The sequence below is a fragment of the Molossus molossus genome, unplaced genomic scaffold (assembly GCF_014108415.1).
Source record: "Molossus molossus isolate mMolMol1 unplaced genomic scaffold, mMolMol1.p scaffold_m16_p_16, whole genome shotgun sequence".
NCBI lineage: Eukaryota > Metazoa > Chordata > Mammalia > Chiroptera > Molossidae > Molossus > Molossus molossus.
Window position 1 is genome coordinate 67971998 of NW_023425351.1, and position 26306 is coordinate 67998303.

Genomic DNA, 26306 nt, shown 5'->3' on the forward strand with positions numbered 1-26306 from the left:
TGTGTATTGTATGTACTTAATATAATGATTGCTGTCATTATCATCATCATAAACTCATGAGGTTTCTCTCCTTTTAGTTCGAGATCAGGGGGATTCTGAAATGCAACTTAAGATGAGCTACAAGGAAGATGTAGACAGATCTAAGTATTTTTCTTACCATTGAGAGATCATCACACCCCTGCTTCGTTAGGAAACTCTCCGCCGTTAATGAGGAGATACACCTGTCCCCAAACTCGATTACGCCAATCCTGAAAACAATCACCACTCATTAGGAACAAAGTTTAAGTCACAGATTCATTCAGGTCATTTCTGCTCGTACCACCCTGATCTTTATTGTGTGATGGCAACTGTGTGGGGAAAGGAAGACGGTTAAACTGGCAAGGCATCGAGGAAGACCTTGCCACGAGGACCTGGTCTTAGCTTACGTCAACACTTACCCATCTTAGACTCCAATGTGGGGTTGAGCATAGCACAGCACACTTCCATGATGCTAGTGGACATCATTCAGATAACACCCCAAGGGACTCTGCGGGAGCTGGTCTCTGCATCCTCCCTGCCCTTGAACCTGAAAGGGTGGTCCATGGACCACCAGCAGCAGCAACACCTGGAGCTTGTTAGAAATGCAGGACCTCAGGACCCCCTCCGGCTGCTGACATCCGAGCCTGCAGTTCTGCAAGCTCCTTCGGTGACCGGACGGCACCTTCTACTTAAGCAGCACTGCTGTGTGTCAGGCTGGGATTCTGGGCATGGTCAGGGGCGGAGGAAAGAACCCACTTGGTAACCAATGAAGAAGGTTTTGGTGAAGCGCTTTCAGGTCAGAGGTGCCAAAAACTTACAAAGGCACTGGAATGCTCGTCTCGCACTTGAAATCGATGCGGCCTGGCTGGAACCTAGAAAGAACAGCCTTTGACCGAGGTCACGCTCTTCGGGGCAGCCAAGTCTGGACTCAAATCAAGGTCTTTTGAATTCAGTTCATTATTCTTTCTGATGTGATGTTTGGGAAACATGAGTTCTTGGCCTAGTTTTACTTCTAACTAGCTGAGTGCCCTAAAACTTGTCACTTGACCTCCGATGTTCAGTTTCCCAACTTGTACAACAATTGCCTGGGCGGGGTGTCCTCTGATGACCTCCCGACACTGTTCGCTCTGTCTGTATCTGCTCACGGGTTCATGCTGCCACGCGCAAGAATGTGACCATGGCGCGCTCAACACGAAATTTGTCCCGATGCCAGTTTCCATAGCAGGATGACCAATGTATCTGCTTAATTATTTTCATCATTTTTTCCCATTTATGAGAAAAAAATGTCCCTTCGAGAATGACTCGCCGTTAATTTATGGTTTTGTTTGGGCTGTCAAATTAATTGCAGCTATTTTCATTCCTGATCAGAAGGGCTCACAGGCTCTGGATAGTCTGATGCTGATAAGAGTTATTATCTGTTTGGAAATCGGCCGGCCTTTTCCATCCTGCCTGCTGTTGAATTATAACAGCGCTAAATCGGCCTCCAAAAAGAATCGCAATGACAACCTACAGTTTTGAGGGCTTTATACTTTCAGGGAAATTATACACAGGCGTTGTCTCCCTGATCCTCCATGGCAGGTAGGGAAAGTGGAAACACAGTGGCCGGAGTTCACGAGACCAAGTAGCTTCTCTGATCGCCGCCCCTCTGCACATGCAGAGAGCAGAGATTTGGGGTCCAATGCACTGGCGCACACTGCAGGCCTTTTGTATGCTTGTCCAGACATGGTCTCTTACTCAGGCTTGGGGTGCTTCTCTCGTTCCCTGGTTTCCACGTGAAGCCAACAACAGCACTCCCAGGTGAAGGATTCATGCAAGGTCACCTGCTCCCAACAAGAGGATTCAGGATGTGGACCCCAGAGTCCTGAGTCCCAACCAGTGTCCTTCCTCACTCCCACGGAAACGAAACTCCAGAGCATTATTCTTGTCTAAGTTGGGGGGTGGGGGGTGGTAAAGGCCAGTGCCTTGCAAGGCCTTCTGGAACGTGGCTGTTAAAACGAGAACAATCTCACTATTAACAGGCGTTTTTGGAGTAATGCTTTCAGGAGCACTTTTATTGACAGGACTTGTTTCTCAAGATAACACTGTACACTTGATATCACTAAGCCCATTTTACAGATGAGGAAGTAGGGGAATAGTGATTTCACCCTGATCTGCTTAGCTGTGAAATGGAAGAAGCAGAAATATAACCCAAAAGTCTGTGCTTTTAACAAGCCGCCCTCTCTTCTCTCTAAGTCTAGTGTCTCTTACGAGCTTATGAGTCACTCAAGAAACAACTTAAATTAATATATATACCTGCTGTGAATCCCGAACAGTAAGATAGACTTGCTTGGTTTTCATTTTTCTGAAAAGTTAAATAAAAACACTAACTACAAAGGTTGAAACCCACTTCCCTTTTGATCCCAACTTTAACGTGTTGACAATGAAAATAACGATAATAATAACTAACGGCACAATGTATTTACTGTCATGGTATGAGTGATGAAAGGCAAGTTCCAGGCCTTATAGCCATTCAAATGCTATATGGTAGAGTTAGGGTTTGAGCTTGGGTCTCTCTGATCCCCAAAACTCAAGCAGGTGCTAAGATATGCTACTTTGCCTTGAAAAAGAGAGACATTTGTAGGAAGCACCTTTGCAAACTCTATGATATACAAACTCTATATGCCACCTTGTGTGTGTGGTTTTTTAATTATATATTTCTTTATTGGTCTTAGAGAGGGAGGAAGGGAGAGGGAGAGAGATAGAAACATCGATGAGAGAGAACATTGATTGGCTGCCTCCTGCATGGCCCCCCACTGGGGACGCCCACAACCTGGGTATTCCCTGACTGGGAATCGAACTGGTGACCTCCTGGTGTAGGGTCGATGCTCAACTACTGAGGCACTCAGGCGGGGCCCATCTTGTGTTTTCACATACCTCTGGAGGCTGCATCCTAACTGATGATGGATTTGAATAGTCCCCGTCTCTTCAGCGATGTTCGTGGTGCCCAAGCTGGAATTCAACCGACAGAACAGTGTCAGGGCACAGCCTGTCGCAGAGCGGAGCGATTCACGCCCAGTGTGGGTCTCTCGGCATGAGTTCCAGGGCCCCTTCCGACCTTCACAGCCTTGGATTTCCTGACCAAGATGCAGGTGTGAATTCTTATTCCCCAAGAAACCCTCAGACACCATCTCAGTTAAACCTTATTCACGGAGGAAGCAAGGGTCAGGAGAGGGAAGGGGCGCGTGGGTGCTGTGGTCAGTGCGGGAGCTGAGCCAGTGCGAGCGTGCGCGTCCCACGCACAGGAGGGTGGGCAGGCCCCTCCGGGGGCTCTGGTCTGCATCTGGCGAGGGTTCCACCGAGCTTATGTCCCCACGCCAGGGTGCCGTGAACATTCCCACGAAGGGCAGGAGCACCGCGCTTTGCCAGTTTCCTTGCCACATCCAACCTCGGTGACCTTTTAGGAGTGGGGTCGCTGGCCTCCAACTTCCCCAGCTCCGTGGACAGTAACCAGGGCTAGAGAAGGCAAGCAGCCACCATCTGTCACCACGCACTTGGAGAGCTGAAAATACAACGCGTCAGCCCAGCGAATCTGTCCTGCGGTCTTCCCCTGCTGGTGCGTACCTCATCACTTGAGTTTTTGGGGTGCAGGGCTGCTCACCAAAGAGGTGAGGCATTGGTGTTTTCACGGAGCTCACTCATACTGTGTGCCCGCAAGCCCTGCGCTGAGTGTTGAGTGGGAGTCCTGCCCTTATGGGGGGAGGGTACCGCAAGCCAGGGAGAAGGACGCGAATCACCGAAAGGTGAGTATCGTGGCAACACTGCGGAGGCTGCAGTGCCAGCTGGTGGGCGAGCGTCTCCACTCCGGGGGCCCCGGGTTTCCTCTGGGTATTGAAACCTGAGTTAAGATCATCTCAGTAAAATCCTCATGAAGTCAGTTTTAAATTCTGATAAAGCCCGTATTTAAAAGGAGAAAACGGAGGCTCGGTGAAGTGGAGAGAATTCCCAGGCCCCTCTCGTGCGCACGGAGCATTCAAAGCCGGGACGGTCCAGTGTGTGCTGCCCGCTCCCCGCTGCACCGGCGCTGATACCCTCGGCCCGTGTGCTCAGACTTCTAGTCCCTGTTCTGTCATCCCGGGTATACTAGTGCTTTCTGAGACATAACCAGAGCTCTCAGAAGAACATCAACTTTAGAGTCTGATGGACTTGGGTTCGCATTCTAGTTCTTTTACCTGCTCTGTGACCTTGGACAAGTCACTTGAACTGTGTGGGCCTCCGTTTCCTCAATGATAAAGAAGAAAAGACAACAATACGCAACTGATGTGTTATAGAACTACACAGGAAACCTATGTAATTTTACTAAGCAATGTCACCCCAATAAATTCAATGAAAACTTGAATTTAAATGATAAAAAACAAACAAACAAGATTTTACAAATTATAGTTGTTCAGCTGCTTAGCTTTCTGATATTTTTCTTAGCATAGCAGAGAGGAAGAGTTTTCATGATTTAAATATTCCTATCTGGAACAAACATAATTAGACTCAATGACAAAGGAATAATGAGAGGGTGTGGCAGGCTTGAAAGTGCTAATGTTTTAAAAATTCTCAATTTAAAAATTACTTTCAAAAATGAAAATAGCATTACAATGTTCTAATGTATAGTTCAGTAAACTTTAAAATTTATTTTACTGAACTGAAATACCCTCCTGCCCTCTGCTTATAAATAAAATCATCTGAATAAAACATTAAAAAAAAATAAAGAGAGAAAAATGCTGTGGGCATCACTGGGTTGTTTCCAAGATTAGAAATAAAAAAATAAACGGGGGCTCATAAAATAATCATCATCATGTGAAAAACAAACAAAAAGCTACCGTTTGTGGAGTCCCTCCCATGCGCTAGATGCATGAATCGTCACATTGATTTTCCTGCAGTAATCCGAGGACAGAGGCATGACTCTGGTCCTCGTCTGGGGAAGAGTGAACTGTGCACCACGTGCTAACATAAGGTGCCCGAAGTCATGAAGCCAGGAAATAGTTAAACCAGGATAAAACCCCAGGGAGCCCGGCTCCAAAGCCCTCACCCCGAACTCCCACACGCTGTCACCTTCCCAACTGCTGTCGTAAGTTGGAATGAGTGTTCCTTCCAGCAGAAACTTTCCGATCTGCTTTCGTTGTGGAGAGTTTGAAGGCTTTGTACACACACACACACACACACACACCCCAAACTGTCCTGCTGGGGCTGCTGGGGCTGCTGGGCTGGCCCTCTCTGTCCTGTTTCGAGGTGTTCCATGGAGGCTGCTCTTGGCTCTGTTGCCGTCTGCATGGTGTCCTCCAGCTGCAGAGCTGAGAGCGGGATGAGATTATTTTTGGTCGTATGCATTCTCAGCTGGAACCAGTGCAGGCTGCTGGCCAGATTCTCTGAAAAATTACTTTGATCCTTTGAGAATGGCTGGCTCATTTTTCTTTCGAATCTCAATTCAAAAGAATAAATGGGGAGCGGAAAAGGGAAGAGGCAGGCACAAGGTGATTAGAATGGCGGGGGAAAGGGGAAGGAGGGAAGTCAGGTCTGAACCTGGCCAACTATGTGACAGTTTTGCAAAAGATACTAAGTGCAACTACAATGAAAAGATCTCACTAGTGAGTGACATTTCAGGTTCCCCAAGTGCCGTGCTCGTCCCCGTTTCTCCGTCTTTCCATCCGCTGAACACTTCGTCTGAAAGAGTCCCCCTGAATCTCCTGTCTACCTGGAGACCTCCTTCATGGAGACTACATCTCCACCCTCCACCCCTTGAAGGTTCCCTGGTTGCCTCCTTCCCAGGCCAGTACATTTCTAGGTAAAGACACAGATTTTTAAATGCAGAAAGTTTTACGGTCCCAACACAATGTGACTCATCATTAGCTTTCTAAGGTTGGATGACGCTACCGTACTTTTGTGCGGTTCGGTATTCTTTTTGTGAAAAGGATCATTTGCAAATCATGTTTTATCACTTAGCTATGAAGATTTTTTTTAAAACTGATTTTATTGGGGTGGCACTCATACAGGTTTCCGGTGCACAGTCCTACAGCCCATCCTCTGCACACTGCATTGTGTGTTCATCCCTCCTAATGGGGGAAGATAGATAATGCAAGAGGCAAAACAGTGCCCGGCAGTAAGGGGTTCCCAGTAAACTTCTGTTAAGTGAACGAATAAAAGAAATAGACTCGCTCAGAGCCTTCGCATAATAAGTGCTCGCGAAGGCTATCCATGATCAGTGCAGCATCTGTTCACTGCCTCACTGACATGGACTTCCGAACGGGAGGCACTTCTTCTAGTCCTCGTTGTATCTGCAGAGGTGAGCATGGTACATGGCATGTGCAAGACCCTCAACGACTATTTTACGACATTTATTGATATATATCGCCTTGCGCCTCCCAAACCCACTTCTGAAATCTTTACTTTGATTTTCATATACACCCTCCCTAAGTGGTAGGTATTAGTATCACCTCTTTACATGTGATAAAACTAAAGTTAGGAAATTTAAAATACATTTTAAATTCCCAGTTGGTAGACAGTAGAGCAGAATGTGGGCCCAACCCTCTGACTATACACTGAGTACTGTCTGCGTTTCCATGGGTGGAAATAACTCAACTTGGGGCAGCAGAGACACATCGCCCAATCGAACTGTGCCTATTTTATGTATGATGCCAGGAAGAAGGACCCACCTAAGCTCACTTGGCCACTTGGCAGGTGGTTGTGTTGTGTGAAGGCTCCAATAGCTTAGGGATGAGAAGCAATTTATTTTGATAAACAAATCAAATAGTTGTTACTCACCAGTCTAAATGGGTTGTGTTCAGAAATGTTGAATATCGCCTTGGCCAGTTTGGCTCCGTGGTTAGAGCATCGGCCTGTGGACCACAGAGTCCCGGGTTTGGTTCCTACTAATGGCATGTACTTTGGTTGCAGTTTGTCCCCGGCCCCAGTTTGGGGTCGTGTGGGTGGCAGCCAGTTGATGTGTCTCTCTCACATCGATGTCTCTCTCTCTCTCTCTCTCTCTCTCTCCCCCCCCCCCACCTTTCTCCCTCCCATTCTATCTGAAGATAAATGCAAAAAATGTCCTCAGGTGAGGATTAAAAAAAAAAAAGAAATGTTGAATATTTATGGTTGACAGGGAAACATTGAATTTGTTTGTGTCTCTTTTGACAAATTGGTTGTTCATGTAGAATAATTGATGCTTTTACTCATAGCGCTTGAGTTCTACTCAGCACATTACTGAGTCATAGCTTAGTGAAAGGCCTGATTTCGGTTGGTAACACGCCATTTATGGAAGAAAATCAAAGGCTGTAATGTTTTGAATTGGAACCAGTCTTTTTTTCCTTTGAACTCTGAATGACTATCATTGAAGATGCTAACACATGTAATGTAATTTCAAGTAAGAGAAAACTGATCCATTGAAAAGATCAGAGTGTCATCCTCTGTAATGCTGTCCCATTCAGGGACCACTTTCAGAAAGCCTTGCTTAAATCTGAAGGGGAGACCTCTGTGTCTTTTCAAAAACTCTTTTTTTAAAAAAATATGTTTTTATTGATTTTTTTAGAGAGGAAGAGCAAGAGAGCTAGAAACATCAATGTGAGAGAGAAATATCGATTGGTTTTCTCCTGCGTGTCCCCCACTGAGGATTGAGCCTGAAACCCAGGCATGTGCCCTGACTGGGAATCAAAACAGGACTTCTCAGTCCATGGGACAATGCTCAATCCACTGAGTCGCACCAGTTGGGCTCAAAACCTCTTGATCACAATACAGAAATATTGTGTGAACATCATTTGTTACCCGGTGTTGTACAGTCTATCCTGACTGATACATCGTCTTCATACTCCAGGTCTCTAGCACGGTAACTGGAGCAGAGTACTTATTCAATGCATCTCTTATCCTCCTCCCCCAGAAGGGGGAGCTGGGCAAGCTGATTGCAGAAGTGGGGTGTTGGCTGGTCTGGGGCAGAATCCTGATTTCACCACCCTGCAACCTGCCTGAATTTCTTTACTTATAAAATCCACTTAGCTGATATGCTTTAGAGACTTGAATTAGTTACTATGCAAAAGTACTTAGCATGACATCTAGGAGGCAGTAAATTCTCAGTGTCAGGAATTAAATCATAATTATCAAATAATAAGTTGTGCAAATGGACCAAAGGGCCTCACTATCAGTTACAAAGTAAGTCCGTTTACATTCATATTATCACTTACTATCATTCTATGGCGAACATGTACTGTATACATAGAAGGATGCAATGAGATATTATGGGTAGAGCATATTAAAAAAAAAAAAAACACCCACAAATCAGAACTAATGAATCAAGAGAGAAGTAATGGATTTCTAAGACAGATGCAAACTTAAAGGAGACAGAGTTGTGTTTCAATTTAATAGATAGATAAGACAGTAATATAGGCTAGTTACGCCAACCTCATGGACCATAGCCAGACAGGGGCCATGGCTAAGCAGAGAAACCACAGACAAGAAGGGTTTTGTGGGGAGCACATAGAGTCTGGTGCTGAGAGGTGGCCACAGGCAGGGTCGTGGATACCCCAAAGCTGGCCCACTGGTGTGGTCTTATTCCTAGAGACAATGAGGCCTTCACGCTTGCTTTATTTATGGGACAAGTCACAAAGTTTTGAATCTCTGTTCCTTTATATTCAAAATAAAACTCTACATTTTCATTGTTCGGCCATTCATCTGTTTCTGTTACTTGTCAGAGAGGCGTTTGGAGCAGAAGAGAACATGTGTCTCACATTGTGAAGAAATAGGACATCTCTCCTAAGGTAGTGTTATAGGAAACAAGTTGAGCACCTCTTATTTTCACAAACTTTCCACTAATATTATCTAATCTGTATCTATCTAATATTAATTTTGAAATGTGTATTTTCTGCTTTTTCAAAACTGAGAGTATTTTTCTTTTTTCGATGTGGTTTAGCTTCTGTATAAATGTCCCTCAAGGGATATTTATGGAAACTCTACAGTGTCAAAGGAACTGTGCCTCTCCTCAAGGGCTGCTTTGTTTTTTTTCAAATTCTTTTCCTTCATTGACTATAGAGAGAGAGGAAGGGAGAGCGAGAGAGAGATAGAACCATCGATGAGAGAGAACATCAACTGGCCACCTTTTACATGCCCCCCTCTGGGGATCGGGCCCACAACCTGGGCATGTGCCCTGACCAGGAATCGAACCGGCGACCTCTTGGTGCCTGGGTCAATGCTTAACCACTGAGCTACACGGGTCGGGCAAGGGCTGCTTTTGGAAACCATCCTAGGAGAAGAGGGAGGCATGCAGGCAAACAAGCTTTCATCTTGAAGGCCCATCATGGCCTGTGCTTCTGTGACCGTATCACCGCGGCTGTCCCTCCAAGTGTTTCGCTCTGTGAGGTCTCCTCTGTCTCAGTTGGTAACCACCACCATATCCTCAGCACGTAGCAGAATGCCAGGCACACAGTTGGTTCTCAGTTAATACTCAGAATAAATACATTAACCAGATAGTAAATTTTTCATTCTGTGCCTGACGCAAATTATCTTTTTTTCTGTGTCTAGTATAGTTTGCTAGTTATGAACACAGAGTTGGAGCCAGATTGCCTGGGACTGAATCCTGCCCTCTGCAATTCTTAGCTCTTGGGGTGGTTATTAATCTCTTTGTACCTGTTCCCTTACCTGTAAAGTAATAGCAGTGTTTGCTTCATAAATTTATTATGTTCTTTGAGTAAGTTACAGTTTGCAGAGTGTTCGCTATGTAATAAGTTAAGATGTTTGCTAAGGAAGATCTGATTGGACTACACAATCAGAATTGTCCATTTTGGTGCAGCCAGTCAATGAAGTTACTTTTCCCCACTGGTTTAATCAGCGGAGGTCTAACAGGTAGGACACATGGCACAACCATTGCAGCTTCTATGAAGAGACTTCTTGGAAAATGATCTTTAAGGAGGAAACCCGCGGAAAGAGCTGTGACTTATACAATGCCCATGCCGAGCAGGTGTTATCCTAAGAAAACAGAAAGTAAGAGAAGCTAAATAAATCACACACACACATGCACGCGTGCGCGCACAGGCACACACGCATGCATGCACACACATGCACGCGCGCACACACACGTGTGGCAGTGGTATAGGCAGGATTTGAACTAAGGTCTCCTGTCTGTAAAAACAGGGTGCTCTTCGCTGAACATCCGGCCCAACACAGTTATCAAACAACTATTATGTCCATTATTTATAGAGTGCTCATGTTATGGACAAACAGAGCATTACTGCATCAGCCAACAGAGAATTTTCACAAGTGAAACAAACCTTTTGTGAAAATGAGGCCTCTTCTATCTCATCTGTTTTTGCTCTTTATTTTCAGGATAAACAACTACCACGAACAACCTTGTTTTCTGTTTCCCCAAAGTTTTATGGCCCCAAATTACCCAGACTACATCAAGGCCAGGACTGTATTTCATAGCTAAGTGGAACTTCCACTCAAAATTTATTGACGTTTGTGGCAAGAGTCTGAAGGTTATAAAAGTCTAATAATAAAACATCCCGAAACCTGCAGCTTGAGTGAAAATTGCCGAAATTAACATCGTTAGAGTTATAATTCATCCGGCGAGTTTTCCACATGGTTTACGGCCACCACATAGAGTGTTTATGTTGTTGTTTTTACACTGAGCGGTGATGATGGATCTGGCATTGTTAATGAGTTCTATCTACGTCTAGCATTGAACATGATGGAAGATAATCCCGAAGCATCATATTTTCCATTGATGCGACATTCAACTTCTTATTATAGATCACTGTTTCCACTTATCTAACTGTCATGTGTGAACTAATTCATTCATTAATTTGACACAGTTTTATTGAGCATAAAACGTGTGCTAGCTACTGTGCTAGGCCTCGGGAACATAGACGTAAATAAGGAACATTCCCTTAATGAACAGAGCACGAGTCCAGGGGAGAAACACCAGTGTCAAAGTTTCATGCTTTCAAAAAGAACAGCTCCTTTGTATCTAAGGCTCTATGCTCTGCAGAGCAGCACATAGGCGTACGAAGACAGTATATGCTTTAATTGCGTTGATGTGTTATGGAATCCACTTACAAAGCCGAAGGCTTTATTATTTTTCCTCCCCAAAGCTAGGAAGAGAGATTCATCACTCAAAGTTGAAACATTTTGAATGTATACAGGTATAAATCTGATTCTATAATTGAGTCCACTAGCCCTGGCCGGTTATCTCAGTGGTTAGAGCATCAACCTGTGGACCAATGAGTCGCAGGTTCAGTTCCGGTCAAGGGCACATACCTGGGTTTCGGTTTGTCCCCGGCCCTGGTCAGGGTTGTGCAGGAGGCAACCAGTCGATGTGTCTCTCTCATATCGATGTTTCTCTCTCTTTCTCTCCCCCTCTCTATCTGAAGATGAATAGAAAAATATCCTCGGGTAAGGATTAAAATAATAAATAAATAAAACCGAGTCCGCTAAAATGTAAACTCCCAGGTATAGATATTGGGGGTGGGGAGATGTCTATTTGTTCACAGGTACTTAAGAACATTGCCTAACCCATAATACACGTGCAATAAATATTGGTTGAATGAAGGTGTGATACTGGCTTAGTTGTTTAACTTCACTGGGCAGAGACGAAGTCTGAATTCTTGCTCCGTCTACCTGGGTTATCATTAGACGAAGCCAGAGAAAGGGAGACAGCCTCGTAGGCTGGTACTTCCAGGCCTTCAGAGTGCATTTCCTCCGTGCCCGCACCTGCCAGGGCCAGCCTGCTTCCCTAGTCGGCTGGTCTCGTCTGCTGCCCACGGCCAGCGCCTGCCGCCTCCATGGTGCACACCTTCCCAGGGTCCGCGTGCATACGGTGGGGGCATGTCTTTCCTCCCCGCCCCATCTTCCCCGATGCAGTCCATTGTCCCCTCTCTCCTTCATAAACCAACTCCTTCCAATAACCTTTAAACATCTTAAAGTTCCTCTCCCTTTGTTAAACAAAGGAGGAAAAACGGTTGGGGAGATGCAACCTCCAGCAACTTCTTATTCCTCTTTGGTGGCTTCGTTTATCCCTTTCCCTTTATGATCAAACTCGAGAAAACCCTCTTCTGTCCTCATGCTTCTTGACCGCTCCAATCCCCCCCCCTCACCCTCCCCTAAAATACCTTTAGCTAGGTCCCCTGTACTTTCTGACGGTTGGAGACTCTAAGTGCATTTCAGTTCTCGGAGCACCTTGACCTCTCCTTTGTGCAGGTTGGCTCCTTTCTTCCAACTCGGAAAATGTCTTTCCTTCGGTCAAGCTGGGTTCCTTCTTTCTAGGTCACAAGTTGGTTCTATTCAGTTGCCTTTGCTGGCTGTGCTCTGCATGTCTAATGCCCACCCCTGTGCTTAGAGCCCTCGGGCTTCTGTCCCAGACTCTCTCTATGTGAGCCGTAGGCAATGTCAGCCACACTCAGGGCTTTGTTTATCACTGATTTCTGTGTCCCCAGAACTCTCCAGGAGTCTCAGGTCCTCCTAGCAAACATTGCAGAGCTACCTCCACTGGACAGATCTGCAGTCCCCTAAAATAAACACGGGAAGCATGTCACTGTCACTGAGACCCAGTCCCTCCACAGCGGTGGTCCTTTCGGCCTCAGATCATTTTAGAATAGTTTAGAGACCAACCAGAGAATCCTATGAGAAGTTCCCTGGCACATGGCATCCAGCAATAAAGTGGGTGAAGCAACATTCTGGCCCCAGCACGACAGAAAAGGTGTTTGCATAGATCACAAACCAGGCTTCCATCATCTCCCCTTCACTGCATTTCTCCCCCAAACAACTCTGTAACCATATGGAAGAGTCCAGTCAATAAGTAATGATCTAAAATTTCACTGATGGCTACATAGTATACCCCTATGAACACTATATTTAGCTACTATCCATTTATAAAATGTGTATTGTTTCCAGTAGCTCACATTTAAAGAAATAGTATAGCAATAACATCTCGGCCGCCTTGGCCCACTGTCTCTGTGGAGTACATCTCTGGGCGTGGGAGAGTTTGGGCACAGGACATGCGCTCTTCCAGGCCCGTGTGTGTGTGTGTGTGTTTCCAAGGCGTCCTGACACATTGTAGCTGCCCACGTTCACCTCGATGGAGCCTGGGAGCGACTGTTAGTGAACGGTCATGGAGTGGAAGCTGCTGTGACCACTGCAGAGCAGGGCGGGACCGTATCTCCTCGTTCCGAACACGATTCCCCTTTAGAAAGCATTGTGTTTCCAAGGTGGTTTTGCCAGCAGCATTGAACTAGTGTATTATGCACGAAGTGAGGTCTCTACAACCATTGACATTGTCTCTTTCTTCTTTCCTGTGCCTGATGTCGACTTGTTCAACCCAAGCGCTGCATTCAAGTTAAACAGATCAACTTTAAAAGCCAGAATTAGGAAAATCTTACTTCCTAAGTCGTGGAAATGAGGACCTGCAGTGTCAAAGAACTTGACAAAATTAGCTGGGATGAAACACCCGAAAGGGAGCTTCGGATACAAAACAATTAGCTTTGCACCTCCAGAAGGCAAGAGAATAGTGTAGCTTCAATTTTTCTTTTGATTGCATTTAATTCCCTTTCATGGGCAATTATCCTATTAAACTGGCTCTTTTGTTTTGGCATAAGTAATTAAACGCTCTGAGCTCGAGATTGCCTCCTTCAATAGCAATTTTTAGCCCTGTACATTCCCCCCGCCACCCCCCAGGATTTTGCCGGCTGCTGCGCTCGTGTGAAAACGGCTGTGCTGCAGACACCCTGAGACCAGGCTCCCAGAGACCCAGGGAAGCCAACGCTGAGGCTTCACCCCAGGAGAGCAGGGATCTGTATACACACTGCTCTTGCCAAGGGTGGGATTTTGCCGGCAGCCCAGGTAAGAAACTGGTGTCTTCATTCTGCAGCTCCAATTCAGTTCCTTCTACATTTATTGAGCACTTACTTCATGACTAGGACTGAGGTAGTGGAGAATTATTTCTTATTCTAAGAAAGCGATAGTTGGTGTAACGCTCGTAATTGTGTGAAGAACTCAGTGGTCTTTGCAGTCAGACAGATGTGGGTTCAAATGGCAGATCTGGGACTGCCTGGTATGTGGCCTTGGAGAAGCTACTTGACCTTCAGAGTCTCAGCTCCTTGATCTAAGTTCTAGACCGAGAAATGAGAATTGTGAAGCCTGAAATAAATGGAAGAACTAGTTAAGAATCTGATACATGCCCTGGCTGGTTTGGAGCATCGGCCTGCGGTCCAAAGAGACCCGGGTTCGGTTCCCGCTAAGGGCACGTACCTCGGTTGCAGTTTGTCCCCGGCCCTGGTTGGGTCGTGTGGGTGGCAGCCACTCGATGCGTCCTTTTCACGTCGATGTTTCTCTCTCTCTCCCTCCCACTCTATCTGAACAAAAAATAAAAAAATGTCCTCGGGTGAGGATTAAAAACAAAAAGAATCTGATACATGCTACGTGGTTATGATGGTCAATGGTATCTATTAGTAGTGGTAATGTAAAAAAAAAAATAACCCATCAGGATACAAAATATAGATTTCAAAATTTTAAGTTGATACATGTTATACTATGAGGAGTTTAAAGAGCAGAATAAGACAGCCCATGCAACCAGGGGTCAGGGGTTCTGCCTAGCCTTCAGTGCTCGCGAGATTCTGCCTTTGTATTCACTGCAGGGCCGTGCCACTAGGGTGTCCTTGTCTACATCACCTTGATTGTTGGTGGGGACGGCTGTGGCTATGTGACCAGCTGGGGCTCGCAGACAGCCGCGGGTAAGCCCAGGAAACCCCTGGTGGTCGGGTCTCCATTTCACTGACCCAATCCAGAGAGACACGGATTAAGGACTTTGGGGAATATAAAGATCTTACTCATTCTTTCCCGCTTCTTTTTGCCTGGATTTACTCACTTCCATTCTTCCCTTCCTTCTGGGAAGTGAAAATTTAGCTCAGCCCCTTTTAATGGGGGCTGGACAAGACAGCAGCCATTCTCATTAGAGCTGAATAATTGGTGTTATTGTGATGAACATTACTAACGGGGTTAAGAACAGATGTTTCTTATTTATGGTAGATCATTCTGGGAGGTCTGGCACAGAAGATATATCTGTCTATCTATCTATCTATCTATCATCTATCTATCATCTATCTATTATCTATATCTATCTATCTATCTATCTATCTATCTATCTATCTATCTATCTATCATCTGTTGATCGACCTATCTGTCTACCATCCATGACCACACACAACACTTCTGAGATTTCCAGTGTGACGGGGTGGCCATGAGAATTTCGGGACCCAGGGTTCTGGAAGCAGGACTTCAGATAGCAGCTGCAGTGATGTCCTTGGGGAAGGCACCTGGCCAGAGTTGAAAGGGAGCCTCGACCCATTTTGTGGCACCAGGTGTGAACGGTCAGGACTCTGTGGTGTGGAGCTGGACGGTGATGTGAGGATTACAGGAGTCTCATAAATCTCGGCACATAGGTGTCCGAGTCCACGGGCACTGGGCGCTTCACGGCTGGGCCTCGGAGGTCGATGACCCCGTGAGCGGCAGCACAGAAGGCAGTTTGTCTGGGGAAAGCGGTTACTACTCGTGTGATGTTCTCACAGGAGTTCATTGCCCTCGAAAAGTAAACCAAATGCTCAAGCAGAGCATCGTCTTTGTGTATTAAAATAGATACAGATTGGCACAGAGTCATTTTGGAATATTTTGGAATTTCACACTACGCGTGCTGAGCATGTGAGATATTACAGAACGCAAACAAGCAGGGGGAACATAAGGAACTGCTGAGAGCACCCCGAATCCTGCGAGAGGGACAGTTCCTTAACCTGATCACACCACAGGGCCGGGCGACTCCGCAAGCCGTCGCAATGTCTGTCTCGTTGGCTACAGCACCTTCAACCCTCAGAACGTGACCGGTGTTAAATGGATGAAAGGCCACGTGAGTGATGACACGGGACAATTCACAGGGCGTGTGGATGGAGAAGCAGCCTCCAGGAGTTCAAATGCACAGGCCACTCCATCGACCAGCCTCCCTCAGAGCCGGGTGCCTCTCACTTTGCAAAGAGGTCCCTGTAGACGAGGCCCCGGAGAAGCAGACCGACACAGGGAGAGACGGAAATGTCGAAGAAGGAAAGAAACAGCTGTCCTCGTTCAGACAAACTCCCTCCCCCGTGCACGGGGCACCACTCGCTTCCACTTCCCACCCCAGGCAGCGATGTCGTCTGGGTTCTACTCGGCCACAGTCCATTTCCTTCCTGATACGATGCCGTCTCCCACCGCCTTGCAGTCACAGTGTGATGGGTGCTCGTGCCCGTTCTCCAGAAGCTTGGAAAGGTAAGGGCTCCTTTATTCATGAGTCTGCTGGGCCTGGAATAGTGCCTCCACACGGTGACAGCCAAGGAAGTGATGCCGAGTAAACGAGCAAGGCCAGTGAGGAGCATCTCCGAAGGCACTGGCTTTCCCCCCTGCTGGCTTCTGATCCTCCTTCGCCGCCTGTGCCGGCGTGACCCCGAGAGAGGAGAGGCAGAAAACGCCTTTCCCTTCTTTGTGGCCGAGAGCGGTGGCTGGAGGCAGCCATCGGAAGCGTGAACTTTCACCTTTGCATCCGGCAACGATGGGTCAGGCAGAGGAAGGGAGGCAAGGAGCTCCGACAAGTACAGGACTAACTTCCCTGACGGTCCCTGGAATTAGCGTGAGAGCCACAGCTCGGAATGTCCCCAGAAGTTCTCAGACACACCAAGATCTATATATTTCTGCAAAAACAAACAAAAACCACTCTTCCTTCCATCCTACCTGTCCTCACTCCATGTAGGTTCCTGTGCAGATAGGATGTGTGCAGGCACCGCTGAGTTCCCAGGGCACATTGGAGAAATGGGGAGAGAACACCGTGGCCCAGAAACTTCACTTTGCACCTGCACAGTCTTTCCTTCCTAGTGAATTCTTCCAAAGAGTTTCAAAACTATAATTTTTCTATAATTAAAATTCTACCTAGATCTGCATATCATTTTGTGTTCTGTCATAAGGCACCAATCGGTGTTAAACCGAGTCATCTAATTTACTCGCTCCTGTGTCGTTTGGCTTCTTTTCTTGTTGTGTGTGCAAGGCACATTGGTAGTCAACATTTTTCTAAATACTATTTGAATTTGATTTTTATAATATATTTGTCCATTTTACTTCTGTTCATTTTACTCCCCAAATGTTCACAAATGTCAGTATAGGATAAAATTCTCACCAGATCAGCCCTGGCCGTTTTGGCTCAGCGATTAGAGCGTCGGCCTGCGGTACAGAGAGTCCCGGGTTCGGTTCCCACTAAGGGCATGTACCTTGGTTGCAGTTTGTCCCTGGCCCTGGTTGGTCGTGCAGGTGGCAACCACTCGATGTGTCCCTTCACATCGATGTTTCTCTCTCTCTCTCTCTTCCTCTCTCTCCCTCCCGCTCTATCTGAACAAAAAATGGAAAAATGTCCTCGGGTGAGGATAAAAAAAAAAAAAAAAAAATTCTCACCAGATCATACAAAGTGAGAACACGGGCAATTATGTGCGTGCATGTATGTGTGTGTACGTTATAGTTGCCATACGTTTGCCAATGACCTTTCCTGTATTAGATTAGCTTTCCTACTTTTTCACATTTTGTTATTTACTTGGAAAAAACAAAATTTGTCAAGTGTTGATCAATCTTTTGTTTGTGTGTTTGTTTAAATTGTGTTGACTCAGAAATCCCAAATTGGAAAGCCCTGACCAATAATAATACTATTTCATTCCAGGGACTATAGAAGTGTTTAACCGCACAGCTGAGGGGATACTGTTAAATCCTCTCATGTGTTATCGTATCATGTTATTAACAGAGACACAACTGAGGCCCAGAGAGGGGGCTCCAAGCTCAGTGTTAGATGATTTAAAAAAGAAGCAGAGAGAGGACTCAAACCCAGGTCTCCTGGGCCAGTCAGTCTTCCCATTGCCCCTCACTGCCTCCTCATACTTTTGAAATGACAAGGAGGTTACCTTGGCAGAAAACCCACAACGTACTGGCTCTGTCTCATTCATTCACGTTGAGGACCGCGTTCTCCAGGCTCTGAGGGTTCCCATTCAGTATTTCCAGAGTGAGAAGATTCACAAGCGTCTCCAGGCTCTGACGGTTCCCATTCAGTATTTCCAGAGTGAGAAGATCCACAAGCGTCCAGCACAGAGGCTCCGCTTCCCGGGGAACTGAACGCATCACTGAGAAGTTTACACTTCAGCATTGTTCCACCCTCATCTTCAGCGGACTTAGTAAAGTATTGTTTCCATCGGGATAGGTTCTCGTATTGTTATATGACTTTCCAACTGTGATTGGATTCCTTGGCCTCCACAGGGGTTCTACTTGCAAATGCAGAACAACTTCCAAGTCAGCCTCTTGACATTGTCCATGTTGAAAGCCTTAGAGGAGGAGAAAAAAAAAAGAGTCATTTCATGTTTGGGTGAAATTTCAAAAGCTAACATAATGTCGTCACTTTTTCCTTCCATAATTTCCAGAAGGCCTGAGCAACCCATGGAATTTTCAATCATCCCTCTTCAAAAGGTTTCCGACATGACATATTATAGACAAATTTAATAGAACTGCCACAGAGCCTAAGAAGACAGATTGCATGTTCGAAGAAGAGGTAAGATAGCACTCGTGTAAAAAATGTGATAATGCCACCGGATTCTCTTGGCTCAAGTTTGAACTGGACTGCAGCATTTGCTTCATGCCATGGCCAATGGGAGTGGGGTGGGATTCGTGGAATCTTAATTTTAAATGTAATCTAACCAACCGTGCAGCCTGGTGTCGATGGAAGACAACAGGGTGGCGGTCACAGCACCTGGGGTCCAGTGCTGCTCACCACTGCCTCTGGGCTTTCTGGAATAGGCATTATGTTTTTCTGCAACTCCGTGCGTCCATGCATTGAAAATGAGGTTTCATTCTGGCCTAGCTCACAGAATCCCATGTTGATAAAATGATGTTGGAGGTGGAAACATGCTTCATAAATTGGAACCCCGCCTGACTGCAAGGTGGCAGATGGATTTACAGGAATAAGAGGACTTATCCAGAGCTCACTCTGGGCTAGCTGCTTAAATGTTTTATGCATTCTAACTCTTTTATTCCTCATAATAACCCATTGAAACAGGGACCAGTTTTGTCCCAAGTTTATAGATGAGGAAGCTGAGAATAGAGGTGGACAGTAGCTTGGCCAATGACACAGCCCGTGAGTGGTGGAGGTTGGTTTTGAACCCAGGAAGTCTGGACCATAGCCCATCGTCTTAGCTATTATGTTATATGGCTCCCAACAATGACATCAGTGATTAAAAGAAAAATACTGGAAGGGATGCCTAAATAGGAAAGACTCTTCAGACATATAAGGAAGAATATATATGCTATTACAGGTTGACGTGTGTCCCTCTAAAATTCACATGTTGACCCGGCTGGTGTGGCTCAGTGGTTGAGTGTCGACCCATGCACCAAGAGGTTGCTGGTTTGATTCCCGGTCAGGGCACATGTCCAGGTTCTGGGCCCAATCCCCAGTGGGGTGCATGCAGGAGGCGGCCAATCAATGTTCTCTCTCATTGATGTTTCTATCTTTCTCTCTCCCTCTCCCTTCCTCTCTCTCTTTCTTTCAAATCAACAAAGAAAAACATTTTTAAAATATCTCTAAAATTTATATGTTGAAGTCCTACCCAGCAATACTTCAGAATATGACCTTCCTTGGAAATAAAGTAATTGCAGATGTAATTAGTTAGAAGGGGTCCTATTGGAGTATTAGGGGCTCCTAATCCAATATGACTGGTGTCCTTATAAAGGAGAAATTTGGAGACGGACCCTGCACAGAGAAAATGTCATGTGAAGATTGGGGTGATGCAGTGAGATGTACAGACCCTGTACAAAATGTTATAGACTCAGCAAAAGGCCAAGGGGTTGACTAAATTTTATATAAATACATATATATATATATAGATATATATATATATCTCCTGAATTTTGTACATATATTATATATGTGTGTGTGTGTGTGTGTGTGTGTGTGCATATATATATATATATATATATATATATATATATATATATAAAATCCTGGTTTCTGCATTTCCTGGTTGTCAAATGAGAAGGCATCTTACTTGGAATGTCAGAGCCCTGGACTGTAGTTGCTGGTGATGAGCTCATTTTTCTGGCAATTCATCTCGCAGGCTCCGATATTGCCAACCCCACTCAGCCTCCGCGAGACAGCAATGAAGCTGTTTAAATCCTTCTCTCAAAGCTTCTCATTCCTTTGCGAGCTCTGATCCTCTCCTGTAGCTGCTCTAATGGAGTATGACAAAGGGAGCTGAAGACTTCATTGCCCGTATTTTAATTTCTAATATTGTTTACTTCTTTTTTTTTTGCTTGTTCAATCTTGCCAAAATGTCTATTTAAATAACCTTTCGAAAGGTTTAACTTTTGGTTTAGTTGATTATTTCTTATGTTTGTTTTCTCTGTTCATTGTATATTTTCTGGTACTTTCTTTGGCTTTATTTTGTCTCTATTGTTGCTTTTCATTTTAACTTCTTTGTGTAATATTCAATCTTTTAAAATATCCTACATATGCCCTGGCCGGTTTGGCTCAGCGGTTAGAGCGTTGGCCTGCAGTCTGGAGAGACCTGGGTTCGGTTCCTGCTAAGGACACGTACCTTGGTTGCAGTTTGTCCCCGGCCCTGGTTGAGTCATGAGGGTGGCGACCACTCGATGTGTCCCTTTCACGTCGATGTTTCTCTCTCTCTCTTTCCCTCCCACTCTATCTGAACAAAATATATATATAAAAAAATATATATCCTCGGGTGAGGATAAAATATCCTATATATGCATTTTGACTATACATTTTCTCTAAACTTTAGCTAATTAGCTAATTCTACAAGTTTTGATACTTAATTCTTCATTCCACTTATTTCTAATTACTTGTAAACATTCGTGTTTTCTAGCAGAGTACTCTTTTGTACCAAGAAATCATTTTCAAGTGCTTTTTTGTTTTGTAATCTGTTTCAAATGTAGCTTTCCGTTGTTTCCTGGCAATATGTTTCACGATGGTTAGAGAACGTCGCCCAAAAGATACGATTTCTTTGGTGTTTGTTGAGAGTTTGTGGCCAATGTCTTCTTCTTTTCTATTTTATTTTCATAAATCATTCATCATTTTCAAAAGCAGCCACTGAATCCGAAATCATACAGGTGATTCTGTGTGCTTTGCACTTTTTGAGAGTATAGAGACGTATTCTCAGCGAAAGCGGAGAGTTTGCCGTGGCCCCGCCCAGTCTGCCCATTTCTCCAGCTTTCAAGACCTGTTTCTTCACTTCACCTGAAGATTGTAGGTTGACAAATTTCAAAACCTGTTAATTGGTTTACTATGAGCACCAGCCTTTGGGTATCTCATTCGCATGTTTCTGCGCATAGGTTTTACCCCTTCCTATTTCCACGTGCTTTATTAGATCAGATGACAAAGGGCAAAATAAAAATATAAAGTATTTCTTGAAAAATAAATGTGCAGGAAAGGGGCACTTGGCTACTTCGTGAGGGCTTGCTGTTCAAGTACCCACTGTGTGAGTAGCGCCTGCAGTTCCGGGTGGCATCTGAGCGGTCACCTGTCGTTCTGTGGTCTAACTGGAGAGTGGAGATTACTAGTCAGTTAGAAACACAGCTGCAGAAGAGGTATCATCTTGGAGACTTTCAGAAAATAGCCCAGCCCAGCCGGTGTGGCTCAGCGGTTGAGCGTCGATCCATGCACCAAGAGGTCCCCAGTTCAATTCCCAGGTTGTGGACCAAATTCTCAGTGGGGGGCACGCAGGAGGCAGCCAATCAATGTTCTCTCTCATCGATGTTTCTATCTCTCTCTCCCTTTTCCTTCCTCTCTCTCTAAAATCAGTAAAGAAAAGAAAAGAAAATAGCCCAACCTTGGACAAAAAGAACAGTGGTCTGAATGGTTCAGAGGCACAACCTAAAAAACTTTCATTCCAATTACAGAAGAAGTGGGTATTTCAGCCTTCGTTTAAACTCCACTCTAGATGCTGGGACCGGTGCAGTGAACCAAAGCAAATAGGCACACTGCTCAGGTAGGAATAATGGCTAAGATGAAAAATAAAGTGGATGGGAGGGGCCGAGATTGATCAGGGGATGTTGTTTGAAACAGGTTGGCCAGGAAAGTCGTTATTGTAATGAGAGCATTTAGAGGCCTGGATACAATGACACCCCTGAGCATGCTGAGAGATTCCAGGCTAACTGTGAATGCAGGAGAACTCTGCGTTGATTGTGCCCGGCTCCATATCTACCGCCAGCTTCTGGGGCGAGGGCATATCCGTGCCAGTCAGGCCCAGGTCGGAGGAGCAGGTACCTGGCAATAAATGCCCACCTAGCCTTTCCTTCCTGTGCACACGTGGCTGGCACCGTTCCTGTCCCACTTTGTACAGATCATTTTTGCAACATTTCAACATACTCCTGCAGATGGATTGCTCATTCTGCTTGTCATCACCACTTCCTAGATCACCTCTTACTTGCTTGTGCTAAGGCCAGAACTACCTTTCATCCTTGTCCTAGTCTAATCAGCCTGTTATCACCAAAAAAACCAAAAACATAAACTGGGTGGCTTGAAAACAGCAGAAATGGGTTCCTCCCCGTTCTGGAGGTTGGGAAATTCAAGATCCAGGCACTGGTGTAAAAAGGAAGGAAATTTCACCCTTTGCGACAGCATGGAGGGAGCTGGAGACCATTATGCTAAGTGAAATAAGCCAGTCAGAGAAAGAGTACCATCGGATTTCCCCCAGATTTGGAATTTAATGAACAAACTGAACTACCAAGCCAAACAGAGGCAGACTCATAGACGGAGAGCAGACAGACAGCTTGGGGGAGGGGCATGGAGCAAAAAAGAAAAAGAAAGAGAGAACTCATGGACACAGACAATAGTGTGGTGATTGTGGGCGGGGGGGTGGAGGTGGAAGACGGCATAGAGGGGCAAATGGTGATGGAAAAAATAAAATATATAAATAAATAAAAAGATCAAGTGAGTGCCCACTTCCTGTTCGATCTCTTGTCGTCTGGCTGTGTCCTCACCTGGTAGAAGGGCTGAGGGAACTTTCTGGGGGTCTCTTTTACAAGGACACTAACCTTATTCATGAGGGCTCCACCCTTATGACTTATTCACCCGAAGACCCCAACCCATTGGATATTAAGTTTCAACATATAAATTTATTATAAATTTTGTTTAATTTTAGCAAATGCTTTTTTATGTCGAAATGATCATATATTATTTTTTTAAATTATTTTTATTAACTTATTTTTGTTACAGATGTTTTTCCTTTTTTCCTCATTGACATCCTCCTCCCCAGTCCCCGCCCTGCCCCGTCCCCGATCGTATATTATTGATTAAAGAATATTTATAACATAAATAACCAAAGAGGAATCTGAATCCATAAACTATCATGACAGATTTTATGGCAGACACTGCTGATTGCATAATCAATGGCTTTACACTTCTCCTGTTACTGAGAGTGCTTTGATTTTGTACTTGGGACTAATTTTTTCAGCTTAATATCAGTTCCCTTGTCTCATTTGAAATTTGTGGCATATGACATAGTTTTGGCCACTGATCTATAAACAAAGATATTTCTGAGAAAGTATTGTTTTCTGAAACAAGAGTTTCTCTGGTTGCCTGAGACCTTGGTGCTGTGCTGGAGATGCTGCAGCCACCTTGTGACCATGAGATGGGAAGTATATCACACCAAGGTTGGAAGAACTCACCCTTAGAAGCTGCATGGAGCACTGATAGGATCATGGGTATGTTCTCTCTGTTCTCACCGGCCCTCCTCTGTGTTTTCCTTACATACACAAAAACAAAACAAAAAAATTGTTTAGATTTTTTGTTACATTTATTTATTTATTTTTAACTTATTTTTTTAGATCTTTCAGGTTTTTTTTTTTTATTAATTAATTCTTGTTACAGATGTTTCTTCTTTTCCCCCCATTGATTCCCCCCTCCCTCTCCCTCCCTGCCCTGTCCCAGCTTTGTTGTCCATGTCCATTGTTCATGCATACATGCATATAAGTTCTGTGGTTTATCTCTCCCCCACCACCCCCTCTACTGGGGATTGTCAGTCTGTACCCCAATTCCACGTCTCTGGGACTACCCCATTCCTCAGACTGTTATGTTAATTATATTCCACAAATAAGTGAGATCATATGATACTTGTCTTTCTCTGTTTGGCTTGTTTCACTTAGGATGATACTTTCCGGGTCCCTCCATGTACTCTCAAAAGATAACAGATCTTTCTTTCTTACAGCTGTGTAGTACTCCATTGTGTATATGTACCACTGCTTTTTTATCCATTCGTCTACTGATGGACACTTGGGCTGTTTCCAGATCTTAGCTATTGTAAACAGTGCTGCTACAAACATGAGGGTACATATATTCTTTCTGATTGGTGTTTCAGGCTTCTTAGGGTATATTCCTAGAAGTGGGATCACTGGGTCAAATGGAAGTTCAATTTTTAATTTTTTGAGGTAACACCATATTGTTTTCCATAGTGGCTGCACCAGTCTGCATTCCCACCAGCAGCGTACTAGAGTCTTCTTTTCTCCACACCCTCGCCAACACTTGTTGTTTGATGATTTGGTGATGGCAGCCATTCTGACAGGTGTGAGGTGGCACCTCATTGTTGTCTTCATTTGCATCTCTCTGATGATTAGTGATGTTGAGCATTTCTTCATATGTTTCTTAGCCATTTGTATGTCCTGTTTGGAGAGGTGTCTATTTAGTTCCTCTGCCCATTTTTAAATTGGGTTCTTTGTCTTCCTTTTGTGGAGTTGTATGAGCCCTCTCTATATTTTGGAAATTAACTCCTTATCTGATATATCATTGGTAATTTTGCTCTCCCGTACAGTGGGTCTTTCCATTTTGACGATTGTATCTTTCGCTGTGCAGAAGCTTTTGAGTTTGATGTAGTCCCATGTGTTCATTTTCTCCTTTATTTCTATTGCCTTAGGTGATGTGTCAGTGAAAATTCTGCTGCGTATGATGTCTGAAATTTTGTTGCCTACATTTTATTCTACGATTTTTATGGATTCATGAGTCACATTTAATTATTTTATTCATTTTGAGTTTATTCTTGTGTAGGGTGTAAGTTGATGGTCTAGTTTCATTTTTCTGCATGTAGCTGTCCAATTTTCCCAATACCATTTATTAAAGAGGCTGTCCTTACTCCACTGTATGCTCTTGCCACCTTTGTCAAATATTAATTGAGCATATTACCTTGGGTTCATTTCTGGGTTCTCTGTTCTGTTCCACTGGTCTATATGCCTCTTCTTGTGCCAGTACCAGGCTGTTTTGATTACAGTGGCTTTGTAGTATAACCTGAAATCTGGTAATGTGATCCCTCCAACTTTGTTCTTCTTTTTCAAGATTGCTGTGGCTATTCAAGGTCTTTTTGGTTCCATATGAACTTTTAAAGTACTTGTTCTAATTCTGTGAAGTATGCCGTTGGTATTTTGATGGGGATTACGTTGAATCTATAGATTGCTTTGGGTAGTATGGACATTTTAATGATGTTAATTCTTCCAATCCATGAACAGGGTATGTGCTTCCACTATTTTATATCTTCCTCTATTTCTTTTTTCAATGACCAGTAGTTTTCTGCGAATAGGTACTTTATTTCTTTGGTTAAGTTTATTCCTAGGAATCTTATTTTTTTTTGCCGCAATGGTAAATGAGATTGTTATCTTAGTTTCTCTTTCTGGGAGTTCATCATTGGTGTATAAGAATGCCATCGATTTATTGACATTAATTTTGTATCCTGCTACTTTTCCAAATTCATTTAAGTCTAGTAAATTTTTGATGGAGTCTTTGGGGTTTTCTACATATAGAATCATGTCATCTGCAAATAATGACAGTTTCACTTCCTCCTTTCCAATTTGGATCCCTTTTATTTTTTCTTCCTGTCTGATTGCTGTGGCTAAGACTTCCAGTACTATGTTAAATAAGAGTGGCAAAAGTGGGCATCCTTGCCTTGTTCCTGTTCTTAAGGGAAATGCTTTTAGTTTTTGCCCATTGAGTATGATGTTGGCTGTAGGTCTTTCATATATAGACTTTATTATGTCTAGATATGATCCCTCTATTGCCACATTGCTGAGCATTTTTATCAGAAATGGATGCTGGATTTTGTCGAAGGCTTTTTCAGCATCTATTGATATGATCATGTGGTTTTTATTCTAAATTTTATTTATGTGGTGTATCATGTTTATTGATTTGTGAATATTGTACCAGCCTTGCATCCCTGGAATGAATCCCACTTGGTCATGGTGGATAATTT